At 37.2% G+C, this 21,207-nt stretch overlaps 1 protein-coding gene across 10 annotated transcripts in view; it reads left to right on the top strand.

Moving 5' to 3' along the window:
• The window catches only part of SOX5 (SRY-box transcription factor 5), a 1,103,086-nt gene that overhangs the window by 62,225 nt on the left and 1,019,654 nt on the right, over positions 1-21,207 (top strand). The window contains exon 2 of one of the 10 annotated variants that reach the window (XM_043882229.1): positions 16,668-16,775. The exons of the other annotated variants lie outside the window; for them this stretch is intronic. The gene's annotated coding sequence lies outside the window, so the exon portion shown is untranslated. The remainder of the gene's footprint in view (positions 1-16,667; positions 16,776-21,207) is intronic. 10 annotated transcript variants of the gene reach the window in all.

Here is a 21,207-nt window from a genome sequence, read left to right as displayed (position 1 = left end):
GACAAAACTCTTTTGGGGTGTGTTTTTTTCTCTTCAATTCAAACAGTTTATACAAGTGTTATTTTAAACTTCCTTATGTTTACATCATCATGTCTTTTGAAAAAAAACTTTGTTTTTTCAATTTTTGTTATCTGGGAGTTTTTAAGACAGAGCCACTGTTTGTAAGACATACACACTCTCCCTTATATGTGTTAATGGGAATACGTCTATTTTCCATGCCGGATTGAGAAATAAGTATGAGATAATTCCAGAATACTTTTAAGGGATTCCATTAGAAGTTTATATTGATTGCAGTGTATTAATTCAGTTATTTTGAAAATTTATCTTACTTCCTAGTAGTGGATTAGCTAATTTATAAAACATTTGCCACACAAAGATATTTTTATAAATACAAACATGACATAAAGCTCCATGTCAGACAAGTCAGTGGCAGAAGTGGATTTAGGATTTCGAGTTCTGACTTCTGTCCTGTCATCAGGCTACTAATCTGCTTGATTTTCTGAAAGAATTTGAGGCCCGAGGAAAGAAGATGCCAGAGACACATTTCCAAAGAGATGAGTCACTCTGGGTGGTTTGATATAATAAAATCTGTGTTTATTTTGCAAAAGGCTTTTGAACAGATATTAGAGAAACAAATTTCATCATTATGTTCAACTTTATACTTCATAACATTGTACTTTCTGTTCCAATAGTTAACAGCGCTAAGTTCACAGTTCTTCTCTTCCTGTTCTGTCTTGAGAGTTTTCTATTTAAAAAAAATAAGGCAGAGATTTTTTAGGGTTTTTTTCAGAGTGACTTAAAATGTTGTTAGTGTACTCTGCCTGGACTAATAAATCAGCCTTTCATCTTCCTAATGCTACGCTCCACTTTGCTTGTGTCACTTCCTTGCTAAGAAACTTTCTGTGGCTCTCGTTGTTCGGTCGCTAAGTCGTGTCTGACTCTTTGCGACCCCATGGACTGCAGCACGCCAGGCTTCCATGTTCTTCACCATCTCCCAGAGTTTGCTCAAACTCATGTCCATTGGGTCGGTGATGCCATCCAACTATTTCACTCTCTTTTGCCCCCCTTTTCTCCTGCCTTCAGTCTTTCCCGGCATCAGGGTCGTTTCCAGTGAGTTGGCTCTGCCTAATGTGGCCAAAGTATTGGAGCTTCAGCTTCAGCCTCAGTCCTTCCAATAATATTCAGGGTTGATTTCCTTTAGGATTGACTGATTTGATCTCCCTATTACCCACAGAATTCTCCTTTCTGACCCTGCAGACCCTCCATGATGTCAACTCAGTCTCTTTTCCTGTGTTTGGATATGTGCCGACACATTCAAAATAGATGGACTGTTCTGTCTATCATGAATGGGCCTTAGATTGCTCTTCTGGTTTATTTGTTCATGCTCTTTCATTTTCTGACAGTGTCCATAGAACCCACCTTTGCTGAGATGCCACATCTCTCTTAACTGCTGCCTTTGTGAAAGCTTTTCCATCTAGGAGGTGCCAGAACATGCTTGCTGGTCTCATGAGGCTTCCCTTCTGGTTGAGGAAATAGACTGTAAGCAAGAAAATAAAATTTAAAAGTACTTATTTTATATTGGTAATGCATTCTGTGAATACAGTTTAGATCATGATGATATAGTTACACTCAGGAAGTAGGGGAGGGAGAAGAGTATAGGCCAGATTAGGTTGAGTGGTTCAGGGTGAGCCTCTTTGAGAAAGTGGCATTAGACTGTGACTTGAATGCAAAGAAGGAGCCAGCCATGGGAAGAGCTGGGAGAAGAGGGGAAAGACACACAAGTCCTGAGGCTGGAGAAATCTTGGTGAGCTCCCAGAAGAAAAGGAAGGTTGAGTGTGTACAGATCACTAAGAGTGGGAGTCATAGTAAGATGCTCTTGGAGAGATGGGGAAAGGCCAGTTCATGCAGGGATTTGTGAACAAGCACGTGTGATGTGTGTTGATTCTAAGCTCTTGGTAAAAATTTAGGCAGAAGCGTGGAGTCATCTGATTCTTTGTAATTCATTTATTTCAATTATTTGTATGGTGCTTTTACTTTTTAAAAAATATTTACTTATTTGGCTACAGCACATCTTAGTTGCAACATGAGAACTCAGTTGTGGCATGTGGGATCCAGTTCCGCAACCAGGGTTCCCTGCATCAGGAGCATGTGGTCTTAGCCACGGGACCACCAGGGAAGTCCTTGTACAGTGCTTTTAAAGTAACAGATTATAAACTTTTTGGGTAGGAATTATGTGTTAGTCAATTTTATTCATTAGGAAGAGGCAGTCACTAAATGTTGGTCAATATGTTGATTGAATAAAGCCTGCAGGATTCTGAGAATTTATTTTTTAGGTGTTTGGAATTAATATTTTACTGAAGCAGAAAGAATGATGATCATAGATGGCTCCTCAATGGTGGCCATGCTCATGATATTTTGAGGAAGGTAGAGGTAGGAAGGGGGCTTCCCTTGTAGCTCAGTTGGTAAAAAATATCCCTGCAATGCAGGAGACCCTGGTTTGATTCCTGGGTTGGGAAGATCCACTGGAGAAGGGATAGGCTACCCACTCCAGTATTCTTGGGCTTCCCTTGTGGCTCAGCTGGAAAGAATCTGCCTGCAATGCAGGAGACCTGGGTTTGATCCCTGGGTTGGGAAGATCCCCTGGAGAAGAGAAAGGCTACCCACTCCAATATTCTGGCCTTGAAAATTCCATGGACTGTATAGTCCATGGTGTCACAAAGAGTTGGACATGATTGAATGACTTTCACTTTCAGAGGTAGAAAGAGTAATTAGAAAGTAATTAGAAAGTAGTTAGAAATGAGCCTTATTAGAAAGGCTAATAAGATAGGGGCAGGACAACAAAAGGACTAAAATTGTGAATTTGGGCGTCGGATTGTCCCAGCTCTGTCATCACATTGCTGGATCTTTGGAAAGTTATTTAACCTCTGTATCTGTACCAGTAACCTGGAGAAGGAAATGGCAACCCACTGCAGTATTCTTGCCTGGGAAATCCCATGGACCAAGGAGCCTGGTGGGCTACAGTCCGTGGGGTTGCAAGGAATTGAGCATGACTGAACAGAATGTCATGTGTGAACATGGCACCAAGTAACACAGCGTGGCACCAGTGAAATGGATAATAATATTGATGTTAGTTACCTGATTAGTCAGTCATGAGTCTTAACTGAAATCATCCTTCTAAAACACTGAGCATGCCTGACATTGGACGAAAAGCCCCAATAAACAAGAGCCCTCAAATGTTAGGACAGAGGCTCTCCACAGTGTCACTTTTGGAAGGCTATTGTTGAAGTTCGTCCAAGTCTTGCAAACCACTCCTGAACCTCCTTGCCCACTTTATCTGGAACTTTAGAATGAGTCTATTGGTAGTTATTAAGGTAGAACAGAAGAACTTTGTTTTTAAAAAGTAAACAGATTCAAATGAATACTTCCACTTTTTTTTTTTTCTCAGTGGCAGCTGAGAAATAATAATATTTTGGAGAGAAGTATTACAGTTGTTTGGTAAACAGTAATGATCTAAATACATCTTGTTAGTTTCCTTTTATAATTGATTTAACTGTAAAATTGTGTGAGAAGCTATACCCTGGTTTTAGCTCTGATTATCGCTTGTTCTATAATTCCTATGCTTATATATATTTATAGATAAATCTCGCTGTGGCTTCATGGTGCTATCCCTGGTGTCTCTGCTAAAGGACTGTGTTATAGGTGAGATCATTTGACTTCTTGGGTATGAAGTCTAGGACAGCTCTGTGTCATAACAAATTCCATGCTTAGTGGTGCTTCTAAAAACCACAAATAGTGGAGAGATGAGTTTTTTACCTTGGGAAGAAGCCAGTAGAACTTGTATATCCACGAAGAGTGAGGTGTAAAGTCATCAACCCATTTGGTGTGCTTTAACCAAATTGTGTTTTAGAAGTTTGCTATTTTGGGCAGGTTCAGAGTATATCACCCCATTTTGAGAGGTGCTGTTTTCTTTTCTTCTCATTAATACTCTGAAATTTTGGATTGGAAAACAATAAACTAATGGTGGAATGCAGACTGGAGCTCTTTGAGGGTGTGGTTTATTGTTCCTTTTCCAACTCTTAAATAATTCTGAACATTTTAACCAGCCAAATACAAAAATCCCTCAAGGCATTTTGCACAGTTGTTTTGTTTCTCTCTGCTACTCCCAGTAACATTACATAAGTTACCTGGAAATTGTGAAGCTTGGTACATGGAGCCAGACAGTCAGAATTCCTGGAATCCTCACTTCCTCAGACATAAGGGTGAAGCTGAAAAATTTTTGGATGATAAGGAAGGATCTGGGAGAAGTGTTAAAAGTGAATGATGCTTTTTCTAATTTTTGTTCTTTTCCATATAGTCAAAGCCAAAAAGGACAGAGGCAAACCACGTCTCCGAGGATTTGTAGCCCAACTTGGCTTTTTTCAAAAAGTTTGGGTAAACTTTGAGTAACCTCTCTCTGTTTAGGCATCACTCTTCTTTATAGGTATTTTTGCTTGTGTAGGAGTTGTTTGAAAAGGAGCAGGAGTTGCAGTTGTTAAGATGCTGGAATTCTACCTCCACCACTCCCCCCATAAAACACACACTTTTTGGATCAAGGAGTATAGAGACTACTGTTCTTCAACTTCAACACTGTTTGGTTTTGAGATTAGACTGTTTCAAATTTGTTCTCCCTTGAATAATTTACATCTTTGTGGTGTATTCTACTGAATTTATTGTCATAAAATAAATTTATGGGATTCACTTCATGTTTAATTCTCAAATATAGTTTAAAAACCTAGGAGATTTATAAGACTTAGAAATTATCCAGAGTCAAATCTCAACTTTAACTTGGCCTGGAAAGGACTCTCTTAGACTTCACTGTAGATGTAGGTCTGTGTTCTTTGCTCTACCACGCACCTCCCTCCCGTTACCCTTTGGTTCTTTTGATTTTTATTCTCAAATCTCCACTTTCCCTGGTTACACTAGTTAATGAGTAGTTATTCATAAGTAGTGAAGATTTGGATGTTAGTGTGCCGTGAGATATATACTTTACAACTTAAAACATTTTCTTTAATCAGATTTTTGAACCTAAACTATAAATGACTATATCTTGATGTTATTGTTCTGGAAGTTGACCTCAAAGTAACCACTGGTCTCAAAATTCACTTAAACAGAAAAGAAACCAGTATCCAGATTCATTATGAAAACCAGGTTAAGTTCTCCGGAATGAGCTTCCCGTGGGTCATTTTGTGAAGTATCTTTTCCAAATAACTTTCCTAGTATTTTAACTACCTGGTGAACTCATTTGTAGTTGTAAGTGGAGGAAGGAGAAAGAATAAGAACAGGAGGGTTTCTGATGTTCTCTTCAAGTCTTCTGATCCTGTATTGAATTATACAGTACTGGCCTCCCTTGATTTAACTAAGTTCTTACTGCACTGAGTCTGTTTTATTCTTATTGGGTCCATATTCTAGCACAGGGCCCACAGCAGACACTCACTACATAGTCATTGAATGACTGAATCACTGTGATACTTTTCTAGTTGTAGCCAAATGGAACAAGAGCTAAATTTCACTTTTTGTTGAGTAAATGTCAGGTTATAACTAGATATCCTTTAGGTGACATCAGTTCATTGAAAGCAAGATGGGCTATAGCAATTTTATAACAAAAGTGGCTATCGATGGTACATTAGCAGTGAATATTCCAAGTTGTCATGATATCATAATACCACAGAATACAATTACTTTTTTAAGGCAAAAATGACATAATGTGCAATAATCAGATCTAAAATTATTGGCCCTTCAGTCTGTATCTTTGGAGATAAAGTTGAATTCTGTAAATAATAAGCTCTTTAGTTAGTTTTGTAAACAATGCTAGTTTTTTGGTATTTGTTTTTATTACACTGATACTGACAGAAAAAAATGATCAGTTTTATTTTATGCTACCATGCCTTTCTCATTTTTTTTTAGCATTTATGTTTTATATGAAATTGTGGTACATTGGAACTGTCTCATCATAGACTCTTGTTCTTAGAATGCTATGTATTACACTATAAAACACAATATTAAAATAAGAAAGTTCTTTTCCTGAAAGCACATTATTCCCAGGTACAAGTTAAAGTGGGAGGCTGAAGTTGGGAGAGTTGGAACCCTCATTTGAATTGGTTACTTACGTATAGTTTGACTTCCTATAAGTTTTAGTAACCTTTTTGTGTCTTTGTTTTATCTGTCAATAAACTCTGCTAATAATAATGTTTGCTCTCTGTTTCATGCAGTTGTTGTGAGGATAAAATGAAATAATAAATGTGAAGCACTTTGAAACTTTCAAAGGTATTATTATCTGCTATCATTTTTATTGGATGTCCTGGATTAGAAAACATATCCCAGTTTCTCGCTTCATAACTGATCTACGGGGAGCAGTAAACCCATCAGGTCCCACAATTATCTTGCCTTTATATACTTGATAAGTGCAAGAGGAGCTGTGTCCATATTTTATTATACCCTGCATAGTGCTGTCTGCTGGTGGGAGAAGAGAAGGGAGTGGAGTGATTTTCCTATGCAGCCATTCCATGTACACATTCTATATGTCAGTATGCTTTCCCCAAACATTTTCCCTCTTTTTAAAAGATGGAAACCTTGAAGTTATTTTCACTGTAGGCAGGGAATCTCAATAGATACTATTATTTCTAAAGAGCCTATGACAATTTTTTCAATTCTTTCACATCACCCAATACATTCTGCGATTGAAGATGTTATCAATTGATACAAGTACTTCTGCATTTAAAGAGGAGTCAATTGCATCACTCCTGACACTGACTTTTTAAAAAATACACTTTCTATTTTAGAAGAGTTTTAAAACAGGAAAACTGTAGTACAAAGAGTTCCCATACACCACTCTCCCTCTGGTTTCCTCTGTTATTAATGTCTTGTATTAGCATGGCACATTAATTACAATTAATGAGCCTATATTGATACATTATTATGAACTAAAATCCATACTTTATTCCTGTTTCTTTAATCTTTCTTTCATATAGTTTTTTTCTGTTCCAGGACTTCATCCAGGATACCACATTACATGTAATAACGTATCTCCTTAGGCTTCTCTTTGCTGTGACTGTTCCTTAGACTTCCCTTGTTTTTGATGATCTTGATACATTTGCGTACCACTGACAATGACTTTTAGCCAGAGATTTCAAGCTAACTCATTAGAAGAAAGTAAGAGAGCCACTCCCAGCCCACAGAAAAAACCTCATAGTGTGAAGAAGGGTGTAATTTATTAGAAACTATAGGATAGGGCAAATGTCTAACAAACATGTGATTCCTTTGGGGAACTGTGTCCTTTTGGCAAACTAGCTTGTGAAGTAGGTATAGGGTTTGGACACCAGGAAAGACCATGTTATCTTAACAGTTGTGCTCATGGCAATTAGTCAATGAAGCAGAAAGAGAGAAAGAAGTCATCGACAAGCTTGAATAGTGTTTATATATATTTGTGTGTGCGTGTGTGTTAGTGGCTCAGTCATGTCTGACTCTTGGTGACCCCATGGACTGTAGCTTGCCAGCCTCCTCTGTCTGTGGGATTCTCCAGGTAAGAATAGTGGAGTGGGTAGCCCTTTCCTTTGAATTTTCTTATTTCAGTGAATTCTTTCTTTAAAAAAATTTAATGCATAAAAACTCACATCTTGAACTTAATATCTGAGACCTTGTGTATAGCAATAAATCTAAACTATTTTACAGTCCATTCTTTCGTAAAAGGGCAATTTTTATCAGAAGTATCAAGAACAAAATACATAAGTATCCTTGTCGATTCCAAGAAGTCATTCAGTTATGGTAACATTGTTTAGCATCACTTGCCAATGACAAGATGGCCTTAAGTGTTTATTATAACCCTGAGTCTCTGTTTCTATTAATACTTGAGGGGACTGAATCATTGACTTTTCAAAGCAACTTTACCAAAGTCTGTGAAATGATTACTTTTTATCATTTAGGATTATTACTGGGTCTCGTCCCACGTGGGCTAGAATCCATCCTTCACTTTTTTGCAGTTGTCCAGTTTTACCAAATGACCTGAGATAGATGTACCACAGTATGCAATGTATTTTAAACTTGGTAAGATATTTCTTATGGGGGAAGATTTTAGTATCTTTGCTTCACATCAAAAAGAGTGACACTTTTCAGAGACTTTTAAATCAGGGGGAATGAGATTAAACAATCAATCAGAAGGTATTTGTGTCCTTTATTACCTGCCTTTTAGCTAGTAACCAAAATCAACAGCTATTTCAGTGTTTGAGTCTTCATTGTTGCTACATTTGGACTTTGAATTGTGAAATCTTTTTTAACCAGTCTGAAATGTGTGAATCTAACAGGCTATTATGAAAGGGAGGCAGATGGTAGTTCTTCCTTCCTCTTTTGATTGGTTTGAGCTTAAGAATTTCAATATGACCAAGAATTTGGTGAGTATGTGCCTGTAGTTCTTGCTTTAACCAAAGCTGTTTATACTTCATTGCCTCAAAGCAATTAAATGGAGTGAAGACGTTGGATTCCTAATTCAGCAAATGCATTTGAACATGTAGTGACTTGTTGGCTCATCATTTACCCCAGTTTTTTGTTTTACTAGGAGTGTGAAACAGCAAATCTCTATAATGGGAAAGGCAAAGCATTTTCTTATGCCATGAGGGAAAACACTACAAGGAAGGTGTACTGAGATCCATTACTTACATACTTTTAGAGTGTTAACGGCATTGGACAGCCCTGGATTTGAAATGTGATCTCAGTGTTTATCATAATGGATGTTTATCTTACGTCCATTTCTTTGTCCCTTCATCAGCCTTTATCCCCTTGTTCTCCTTTATGGTTTCCTATATGGGTCATTTAGTATGCTTTGGTTATTACTGTAGTTCAGAAGGCTTTTGTGCATGCTCACTTTTAAAACTTAGATTCAAGTGTTATTTCTAACTTTCAGAATCTCAAGTGTATCATTTTGCATTGCATGAAAAGAATGTGTTTTTAGCCAAACATCCGCATGTGACTCTAGTGAGCATTGCTTTGGTGATAAGGGTTGGAGGGGTGTTGGGGACACTCATGATTGGTATTACAGAGGAGGTTTGAATACTCTGACGAGGGCTACCTAGGAAGAGGAGACTCTTGAGCCCTTCCCAGAAAGCCTTTTCGGGTGCTGCTACAGGCTGGAAAAATTTCCATGTGAGGGGCCGATTCAAGTCAGAGTTACAGATCAGTTGCCGTGGGTTTTACCACAGATGTAAATCAGAGAACCCACCATACAGAGTCATCTGTAATTTCCCCATTAACTAGTCCCTTCACTTCAAGTGCACACCAGGCAGCGTGAATGGCTACCACCCAGGCAGCAGCTCTGACACGAAGAGAAAAAAAGAGAGATGTTGGGTTTCTGTTTGTTGGTTTGTCTGTCTGTCTTGGTTGGCTTTGGGATGAAGAGAATAAGGGTGAGCTTGTCGAACCTCTTATTTTGAATGTGGCAGTTTCTTTTGGTTTTAGTTATTTTAAAACTCTTTTTCTGAGAGAGTGATGTCATTTTGAGCCATGTGTTTTAGAAGTCTGGTGCTAATGTTTAGGTTAAAATAGGCAGAAAGGAATATTAGAGTATCATGCTACAAGTAAGTTCACAAGTGAGCAATAGACAATAAAAAGCAAATGAGAGAGTTTCTCCATGCCCATTTTGGATATTTATATGGATTTTGGAGCTCTTCATGTGCCTCCAACCCACCCACATAACGCCATTTAAAAAATATGATGTGTGTATCAAATGCAGCCTGAATTTCCATGAAAGCATTCCAAAAGAAACTGTGAGTTGCCCATGTAACCAATTTTTTCCCTGAATTTTCCTGTGTAAGTGGAAAAAAATAACTATTCGGGTTTCAGCCACACTTGGGTATACTGGCTTCATACCTGTTTCAAAATGTGCAGGCATAGTACTAATGGTCATATTTAAAGACAAATATGTCTTCATCAAAAAGGACAACAGGCTAGTTTACTTGATAGTAAACAGGAGGAAGCTGATTCAAAAGTACTGTGAAAGCCGTCTCTTTCCTCTTTGTCTCCCTTAACTGTCCATTGCCCATCTCACGAACAAGTCTGGGAAGCCACAGGGCAAAATTACAGGAGACAATTCTTTTCTTTAATTAAGAATTGCATACAAGTTCAAACTAAAATCAGAATTTGTTCTCGGTGCCCCAGGTGCTTCTCTTGCCCCGCATAGTGATAGAATATGTAACCTGGAGAAAATCACGGTGGAGAACAAATGGTTTCTCTTTTGTTCATCACAGTGTCTGTCCTGTGCTATTGTTTGGTCACCCAAATGTGATGAAGCAGCATGCTGAATGTGTGAAGTCTGCCATAAACAGCAGGAGGACTTGTGAACCCAAGAAACGTTTGCTCTTAGGGCTTCAACATCTATTTTGTCTTCTGTCCCTGTGGGCAGTACAGAGTGAGTTCAAATCTAGGTGTCTTTATGCATCACGTTAAAAGTTAGAATATGTTTTAGGTGCATTTAGGTGCATTTTCTGTGCGTTTCATAGACAGAAACCCTGATGCGTGGTTAGCAAAGCCTGAGGGAAAGATCAACTCCAGCTGATCTGGAAGAAAAAGTGAATACATATACCCCCCTTTGTTTCTATCAGTTGTTTTTTTTTTTTTTCCGGATCTCTCCTTGGGATGATGAGAAATGTGGCTAACTTGACCATGAAAATGGGTAAGTGTTAGTTGGATGGTTGTTTCTTTTTCACCACTTGACAGTTCTAATTTTTACTGGCAGGCCTGGAGGCATGAGGAGAAGGCAATGGCACCCCACTCCAGTATTCTTGCCATGGAAAATCCCATGGACGGAGGAGCCTGGTGGGCTGTAGTCCATGGGGTTGCTAAGAGTCGGACATGACTTCACTTTCACTTTTCATTCTCATGCATTGGAGAAGGAAGTGGCAACCCATTCCAGTGTTCTTGCCTGGAGAATCCCAGGGACGGGGGAGCCTGATGGGCTGTCCATGGGGTCACCCAGAGTCGGACACAACTGAAGCGACTTAGCAGCAGCAGCTGGAGGCATGAGTTCGTAAAAGCTCCCAGCTATTTGGAAGCAAAGGTTTCTGGTCAAGTGAAATAGCCTATAATCTTAATTGCAGGCCTTATCTTCTTTTATCTTTGTTCCTCTTCCGTCATACCTTCTTGCCTCTGAAGGAGGCATGCTCAGGTGTGGGTTTCTGCTAGGTACTGTGTGACTGTCCAGTTTTCCAGAAGTCTGCTCAGACCCCAGGGAATGGGAATAACCTCCTACCCCCTAACAGATTTCATTTTAATTTATTTCTTTGGCTGTGCTGGTTCTTAGATGCAGCATGTGGGATCTAGTTCTCTGACCAGGGATTGAACCTGGGTCCCCTGTATTGGGAGCTCAGAGTCTTAGCCTCTCAGCCACCGGGGAAGTCCCCCCAAACAGATTTTACCATGTGCTTCTCTTTCCTGTAGTCTCCCTCTCACTTGACAAATGTAGTCTGGGGAGTTTGCTCCTCTTCAGACCAACATTCAACTTTGATACCTGGCTCTGATTGTTGTTCAAGTACACCGAGATCTACAAGCAGGAAAGGATTCTAATTTCTCCATCAGAGGCATTTAGGAAAAGGGAATTGAAGTAACTGGAAATCAGAGTGCAAACATCACAGCTCCCCTCTTTAAGAGGCTTGGACATCTGTGTTGGCATAAAAAGGTCATTTTAGGCCTGAGGGGTTTCACATTGTTCCTTTAAGTTAGACCTTCCATGTAAACTATTTTCAACACTTGCCATGAAGAACAAATGACCTTTAGTTACTTGCCCAGAAGACAAATGGTACATTAACACAGTAAATATAGTTTGCTTGGCTCTCATCGTGCACTGGCTTTAACTTTCTATTAGAATATTTTAAAAGTATAGAATCCTTGAAATCTCTAATGGATTAAAATTATTTTGTGATACTTTATCTTTTGAATTTTGTGTAGATTTGTGATAACACTGATTAATGAAAATTGTCTGATATCACCTATATACTTCAAAACACATTCTGAATTTGGTTAATAGAGGTGATCTGAGTAAGAATGGGGTTGGGGTTACAGAAGTATTTTTAAGTATTTATGGCAAAATAAAAGATTTAATACTGAACATCTTCAAAATTAAGTGCAAAATTTTCTAGTCAGGTCTAACTGCAGATTTAGTGATATTGTAGGTCCTTTTGTAGCATACTGATCAAACATGATTTATATTTGGGAACTTGGCAATACATTGTAACAGGTAAATAATAGGATAGGCCCATAGTATAAGGGGCTGAGGATTTTTTTTTTTAAGCTTAAGGAAAAGCAAACATTTTAAGTCATGCTTGAGTAGATCCATGACGAATCACTCAATTATCTGCATTTTTCTCCTCTTCTTAAAGTCCACACCTTTGACAGCTTTACAAACTAAAAACTAAACATTTTAGTTTTGCTCCAGGGAAATAAGGCGTTTACTTTTCCTGTACTGTGTTTTAACGGGGGGGAGAAAGGTGTCTCCCATCCTGTTATGGGGGAAGAACGAGAGTCAAACTCCTATTATCTTCTCTTCCCTGGGTATGGAATGTACTGAATCCTAATGTCATCCTGAGTCTAAAACTCTATTGAAAGTTTCCCTCTTTGGTGAAAAGGAGGCCACTGACTTCTATGAATCCAATGGGCAGAAGCATTTGTACATTTCCTGGCAGCTGCCTCTTTAGCAAAATGGACATTGGAATGTGTGATGATGACAACCTATTTGAATGAGATACTGAATTACATATTCACCGTTTTCTCTGGGAGAAATAGCTTGGAAAGTAGAGTGTTGGTAATTACAGAGAGAAGTTTTGTTGTTCTGAAGCAACGTCCTGCCTTAAATGGAGTATTAAGAAGGATTTCATGTTTCTAGATGAAGAAATGGGCTATTCAAAGAAATAGGGAAACATTTTGGCTTTTTCTTGTAGCTCCGGTTTCCTCATATACCTGCTTTATGTCCCTTTCAATAAATATTCATAAAATATTCTGTGTTGTGGACAGTATATAAGGTCTCCTTATGGTATTTAACTTTTGATTTCTATAAAGAAATATGGATAATATTCAGAGAATGTGGGTGTGGGTCTGAATGTTAAAATATTATATGCAAACATTTATTAAAATATATAAAGGTATAAAATATTATGACACATATAAAATATAAAGAAACAATTTCTAACCATTTTTAAATTTAAATTTTTGTCTTCAGATAAATGAAGCAAGGCATAAATATTCCTTTGGTTCTAATTATAGATTATTTGAAAATCTGTCACAGTATTTTCAATGAATAATTTGTCTGCTTATCTTAGGGAGGGTGTAGAGAGTTATGATGGTCAGAGATAAACTTTGATCAACTTTTTAAATAAACTCCTGATTTTACAAATGCCTGTGGCATAAAAGTTTGTTTAATATTCTTCTCTAGGTATCATATAGGCAATTATACCTAGTTTTCTTTTTTATTAAGATGCCAAGACATCCTATAAGATGTTTCATGTTTCTTTTGTTAATTAAGAGAAAACAAACATAGCTGATGAGGGGGATATATTAAATGTAATGTATTATTATCTAAATATATTAAATTTAGATATCAGAAAGGTATCTATTTATAACATTGAAAATGGTGGCAGTTGAGTTAAAGAATAAAGAGCCATGTAACAGTGAAAAATTCCAGTCCTTCCAGAGGGCTCTGTCCCTGAACAGAGTATGTAATTCACTTTCTTAATGAGCACCTTGCTGGTAGGAGGATCAGATTTGAAGAGACTTCAGGACTGGTATAAATTAACCCCTTGGTTGACAGTATCAGGGTTCAAATTCATCTCAGCAGAGTGGAATAGGTCTTTGGGGGTGAATATAAAGTCTCCATACCCAAGGAGAAAAGTGATTTCCTTGTACTGCAAGGCAAAGGGTTTAATAGCTTTAAGGGACTCAATATGGGCTAAAAGTTTTTTATTTCTCACTTTGCTTGGGGTGCCCGCCCCCAAAAAGCTATTGTTATTGTTTAGTCACTAAGTCATGTCCAACTGTTTTGTGAACCCATGGATGGTAGCCTACCAGGCTCCTCCATCAGTGAGATTTCCCAGGCAAGGATACTTGAGTGGGTAGCCATTCCCTTCATCAGAAGATCTTCATGACCCAGGGATTGAACCTGGGTCTTCTGCATTGCAGGCAGATTCTTTACCATCTGAAAAGTAGAGGGGAAGTCCATTTTAGTTGAACCACCTTAGTTTTTCTCTACAGGCCATTTCCCCAGCACCTACATGCTCTATTCCCTTTTCCATTTGTCAGAATCTTGTGAATTCTCCTGAAATTCCATTTCCTGAATCTGCTTTAAATCTTTCTGTCTCTCCAAGTTTCTCATCCCTCTGAACTCAAAAGCACTTTTTCCTGTAGGTTTTTAACATTAACTTGAGTAAAGGGCCTTCTGTTATTTTTTCTTTTGCTTACTTTTTCCACCACAAGATTTAAACGTTTTTGATTCAACCTTGTACAGAGTAGTGGGTTGAGACTAATACAAGTTATTTATTGCTCTGATTATCTGATGGGCAGAATGTTATCTGTTTAGGGGGGAATGTCCAGAATATTCACTGGAAGCAGATTTCAGAATTTTTGTAAAGGATTTTTAAAAGAAAAACAAAAGACTGCTTATTATGATGCACGTATAATGTTAATTCCCATTGGGAAAATGTAATTCAGTTTCTCTGAGAGAATCATTTTATCACAGGGCATTCAGTTGTAGAAACTAATCCCAACACACACACACACCACCCCTTGTTTAAAAGTCTGAGGTACTCAGCTGTGATACAGTCTTTCTTAGATGAAGTGAGCACACACAAAAATCTTTCTTAATAAGATTTAAAGCATTGTCAGTTATCAAAAGGCAAGGAGATTCAAGATTATCTTCAATAAGGCATCTTGTCTCTGTAACTCATTTTTAATTCAAGAAAACATGGTCCTTGCCCTCAAGAAGTTTATAATCCTTTGAATAGAAATTAAGAGCAAAGGGAAAGCTTTAGTAAGATGCCACCTCTCTAATAAACCAAATGGAAACAATCAGAGACAAGGGGCAGAAAGACTAATGAGTTGAAGGGATTGACTTATGAGAAAAGGTTAAAAGAACTAAATATGGGTAGTTTGGCGAAATGAGTACTATGGAAGAAGACATGATAAATAGCCAAATTTACTCCTCTCTAAGGCTTTTGAAACCAAAGACTCTCCATACATGCAGGATGATGTTTATTAATACTATAAACTTTGTACATTACTGCGGCTCTTTTAAGTCAGCAGCATATACAAACTTGACATGTAATGGACAATGCAAATCTAATTAATCCCTGCCTTTGTGACATAATATGTGTCTGATTCAGTACACTTTTCTTATGTAGAAAATGAATTACTTTTTTTAAATTTAGCAAAAGCAGTTTGAGGACTTCATGTATTGTTTGGAGACAGAACTAATAAAATGCAACAGTTTGATTATAATGTGAGTTTATGTGTGGAGCTTAAAATACGAAAACTGCTTAGAAAACCAATTTATAGCCAATGTAGGCTCATTGTGAAGCCAAACTGTTATCACCTGGTAGCTAAATAAAAGTGTAGGTAATTTGGGAATGATCTGTGGGCAGACGTCTATGCAAAGAGTGCGTGAGTCTGTGGATGATCCTTTGTGCTTCTGTAAAACAGAGGAGTTCCTCTACCCTTGCAAGCTGAAATCATGATAAAATACACAAGTACTCATTTGCTGTTCCGTTTTGATTAAGAAGACTTCCTTCATGATTAGCATCTCATCTGAGAGGAAAACTTACGGTGCATTTAAATAACTGAATTAAAATGACAAAGAATGGGGATGCCCAATGCAAGGTTTAGTTTCTGTGGCGAGTGACTCAGAAAAGCTGAAAGAACTTTCACTGAAAAAGAAAATTGCTGTAGAGCTAAGTTAATTCACCTGGTGTTTTCACTTTCCAGAAACATTTTGCATGTTGTTATTCTCTTCTGTTTTGTTTTGGGTAAAAGAAAAAGAAATGTTATCTTCAACACACGATTTTATTTTTGAAGAGTAGAAAAGTCTGATGATTTTTAAAGGAAAATTGAGAAATCTATCTAAAATGTCTGTCTCATTAGTTAAACTGAGAAAATAAATATCATTGTAACTGAATTTGAGTTGTCTTAAACATTGTTTTTAACTCTGCATTTTCACTGTGGTTCTCTGTATTTTTCATTCTGCTATACTGCTGTGGTATTGATGAGAAAGTATATTTATTTATATGCATTTGAATGTATACATATTTGCACAATACACATTAAGTAACAAAAACATCCAAGATTGATTTTCCATTAAAGGACAGATATTGACATAAGTAGCATGTATCAGTGAGATGATTTTGAACAACTTTTTTTTTTCTTTATAATACTCTTACCGTAAATTTTTATGTGTACATTTGTAATGTGTCAGTAATTCACATTTATGTGGTTTCCTCTGCTCTATGTGGTCCTTTAAAGATACTTTCTATTCATATTTAACAGCAGTATTATAAAATAGAATCATAAGAATGAAAAATTATCCTGAAATATAAATTTTCTGGAATGAAGAACTTTGGAATGTCTATCTTTTGGAGACACTTGGTTCATAAATACTCTCTTTGTAGGAGAGTTGGACATACTGATATTGACTATCAATGAAAAAGTGTGGAGATTATTTCTTAGGAGATAGTAACATTCTGCACTGATCAAGGACTACTTACATCTTCACTCTGGTATGTATTGATACATACATATATATTTATATATATATAGTAGTGGGGAGAGTGTAATTTCTGGTAATACTGAGTGCCAGCATTTCAAAGACTGAAAAATCTATGAGTAAAATCGTTCTTAATGTGTTATCATTGCCAAATGAAAGCTGTTCTGATTTCCCCATTCTCTCCTCTGGGGAATTATACTTATCTTTCATTCTGTGTCAGGAGAAACTGTCATTTAAGGGCAATTTCTGTTCCTCTGCTGGCATATTTCTTTTGTTTATGTTCTTTCTTTTCCCATATGGGAATCTCTCTCAGTGTGCGTGTACAGTTTATTCATGCATAAGTGGCAGCACTAGCTACTTCTCCCGTTGTCTTAGGAGTTGTTGCTGTCGCGAGGTGCTACGTAGGATGGATACTGGGGGGAAATGGCAATTTTCTTTTAATGTCTGGAGTTAAAGATAGCTCTTCTCTTCACATGTTTTGTTTTTTCCTACTTAAGATCTCTCAGTCTATAAGGCTTTTGATGGCTATAGTAACTGTGATGATTATGATAATCAAGTGTTCTCCCAGATCACATTAGACAGATTCACCAAAGGATATTTTAAGAATTTCAAAATAGTTCTGAATTTACGTAAATGGTTCCATACTGCATATTAGATAGTCCAGATTGTACTGAGGCCCTTGAGGATAGACAGAATCCCATAATAGTATGGTGGAGAGAACAGTATGGTATTGTGCCTCAGCATGCAGGCTGTAGGACCCTACCACCTCAGCCCGGATTCTTCCTCTCTATCTTTGCTAGCTGTTGGAACTTGGGCAAGTTAGTTTGTTGTATCTTTGTACTTAAATTATTCTTTTCTGAAAATAAGAATCATGTAGCTTTCAGAATTAAAAAAGTGAATACTGGCCCAGTTCTTAGAATTATGCCTTTTGTAGGTATCCAATAAATGTTAGTTATTATGCATTTTTGTAAAAGAATTCTCCACCTAGAACAGACTTATCTCATATTAGGTAATTACCTAATAAGTAAATATACAGAAAATTGAATAAATAACTGGATATCCCTTTAGTATTTCCTGATGTAAAATTTTATAGAACTCCTTTTTCATTTAATATATCTTTGTTAAAAATTATAATATGTGCAAATACTGTCTTAAGCGCTTCAGAGCTGCCGATATATTATACATGCCATTGAAGAAGGGTATGGTCTTGAGTAAGTTCTTTAAGGTCTCTTTAGCTTCTTTTCCTCAACTATGAAAGGCTTGTTGCAAAGAGTAAAGGAGACGCTCTCTTTAGAAACATGTATCTGTTGTTGTTCTTCAGTCCCTGTGTCCTTTTCTGACTCTTCATGACCCTAAGGACTGCAGCGCGGCAGGCTCTTCTGTCCTCCACTATCTCCCAGAGTTTGCTCAAATTCATGTCTCTTGAGTCAGTGATGCTATCTAATCATCTCATCCTCTGCCACCCCTTTCTTCTTTTGCCTTCAGTCTAGAGTGCTTAGCTAGTGCCTGGTCATAGTAAAGCACATAATAGATGTATGTTCTAGTGCAGCAGGTAAAATATGTATAAACAAACATGTAGGGTAGAAAATGACATGTGCAGTCAGAGATTGAAGTGTTAGTTGTGCATATTTCCAACGGGGCAGTAGTAGAGGTAGAGAGTGGTCAAGGAAAGTTAGGAGGAGTTGGTGTTTGACTTATACTGATATATTGAAGAATGCTTGGAACTTAGATATCCTTTATGCAGAGAAATGACATTTCAGATAGGGAGAACAGCATAAATGAGGGAATCAGGTGCTAAATGAGAGGCCTGATTGTTTAGACCACAGGAGACATCCTCTCATACTATTAGTAGAGAGGAAAGAGTTGGAAAGGTAAATTTGAACCGGATAATAGAAGTCCTTGAGTAAGTTGGATGTTGTTTGTCAGGCATTTGAAAGACATTTAAGATTTTTGAGCAGGGGATGAATGGAACTTTTCTGAGTTCATTCAGGAAAGTTTTATTTTGCATATAAAAGTAGGATGGAATAGAGATGAAAATATTGGAAGCAAAGATATTTGTAAGTAAGATGGAATGCAGAGAGTTGGGTGACAGTTCAAGCAAGGATGATAAGGTCCTCAGCTAGCATAACTGGGAATGCAGCGGAAGGAGCAGATGGAAAAAGAGTTAAGTGCAAGAATTGTCAGGGCTTGGCAACTGGATGCAGAGGGAAAGTAAGAGACTGGACAAATAATTCTCAAGGACTTCTAGTTTCAGGTAACTAAGAGGGTGCTGCTGCCATAAACAAAATCAGGGAACACCGGACATGGAGTGGATTGAATAGGAACAGTAACAAGCTCCACTTAGAATTTATCAAACCTAAAAAAAAAAAAAAAAAGAATTTATCGAACCTGAGGTATTGGCCTCCATCCTGGTCACCTGGGTGGAGAGGTCTTTCCTTAAGTGGATGGGAAGGAATATATTATAGTTCTTTTTATAAATTGTGAAATTTGTGGCTAGAAGTTAAATATTGCACTCTTCTGATAAAGGTGTTCCGTTACGTTATAGAAGAGTACTTTTGTTTCTCTTCTTTCTTTACAGAAAATAATAAAATGAGAGAAGTCAAGCAGAAAAGTGTAGATATGTTCTTCAGTGATCTTAGTGGATAAATGGAAATCTGATCCTTTATGAACTTGGGATTTTAATATCAAATATAATAAACTATGTTTAAATAGTGGTAAGGTTTTATAATAAGTCAAGTGAAAGAAGAAAATTCAAGGTTAATTCTAACACCTCAGTAGTAATGTAAAAAACTCTTTCAATATATTGCCACAACACATTCTGGGATATGATAAGTAGTTAGTTCTTGATTCTAGATTCCTAAGGTATTGGACAAATTGACTTTTTAATGCTTCGAACCCTGGGTTGGGAAGATCTCTTGGAGAAGGAAACGGCTACTCACTCCAGTATTCTGGCCTGGAGAATTCCATGGAGTGTATAGTCCATGTGGTTGCTAAGAGTCGGACACGACTGAATGACTTTCACTTTCACCTTTAGTTTTGAATGTTTAGTGTTTCTTTTTGGAAAGTTTTTCTGGCTTTTTAAAAACCTCTTGGTAAAAGATGATTCTTAGACAAGTTGTTTTATTAACTGCTGGCTTCCATTAAAGTCAACTTTATTTAGGTGTTTTCTTTTTTGAAATAGGCTTTAAGGGACAAACTATGCTGATCAATTATTGTCCAGTAAACGTGCAGGCATGCACGCACACACACACATGCATGCATGCACACACATTCTTATGATTAACCCTTGTTAACCCTTGTATGTATAAATACAAAGAAGTATGACTATAATAATAAATAAATAATACAAAAGTACTTACAACTAAATAGTGTTTACCAAACTCTTCAATTTATAATAGCATTTGACGACAATGTTCATCTCATTCCAAAGGAACCTGAGACCCAGGAAAGTTAAGGGATTTGTCTGTTTCTTTAAAAGTAGTTCCTTATAATTAAACTGAGACTGTCATTCCTGTACAATACTGAAGAATTTATCTTCTCAATATGTGTCCCTCATTCTGAGGGTATTTAATATTTCTAAAAACTGCTGAACAGTGGTAATTTTCAACACTCCAGTGGTGAAATTGTGATTGTATATAGGTCATAAAATTCTTTGACTACATCTAATACATAGCAATATATTAAAATATTTAAATCTCCATCCTAGATCTTAAGTATGAGTTTACAAATAGAAATAATTAATTTTGGAAGTTTAACCTTATTTTTGAGGTGTGTCATGAAATTTTCTCTAGATTGGAATTCTCATTCTTATCATTAAAACAGACTAGATCTTCAGTATCAATTTTATTTGATTTTGATAAAAGAGGTTTATTTTTGCTTTAAACTTTGTGAACCTCATTGTGTTCAGGGACCAAATAAAGAAGAATAAAAGACTATCCTTGTTCTCAAGGCACTCTCAGTCTTTGGGGGATAATGCAGGCACTGCAGGGTGATAACCAAGAAGAGGGAAGCAGAGGGAATTTTCCTAAGTCCAGGCTGGAGGAGGAGCCTCAGCTTCTTAGCCATCCAGCTTCTTGAACAGTTTACACTGAAGGCTGGTACACTGCATTTTAGGTTAGCCTCTTCTGCTGTTGGTCAGTTGTCATCATTGCAAGGCTCTTTTGCTTTATTTTGCTTTGCTTTAATGGTTGACCTCCGCCTCTCCTTGTTAACCAGTTTTTGAAGGGACAGTGGCCCTCAGAATACACAAATGGGGTAGCACTGCTCAGTACATATTTTAGCTATCTTTCCAGAGAGTTGATTGTACAATTTTCTCTTCTGCTTTTAGTTAAAGTTTAGAATTAGCCTGTTGATTTTCCTCTAATGAAATTCATTCTTTCTGTACTTTATGAAATGTAGTCTATCTCTTGCCAGGTACTCATTGTTCCAGTTCTGATAATACACAG

The sequence above is a fragment of the Cervus elaphus genome, chromosome 22, assembly GCF_910594005.1.
Source record: "Cervus elaphus chromosome 22, mCerEla1.1, whole genome shotgun sequence".
Classification (NCBI taxonomy): domain Eukaryota; kingdom Metazoa; phylum Chordata; class Mammalia; order Artiodactyla; family Cervidae; genus Cervus; species Cervus elaphus.
The sequence above is the reverse complement of the archived record's forward strand: the minus strand, read 5'-3'. Positions and strand labels throughout refer to the sequence as shown.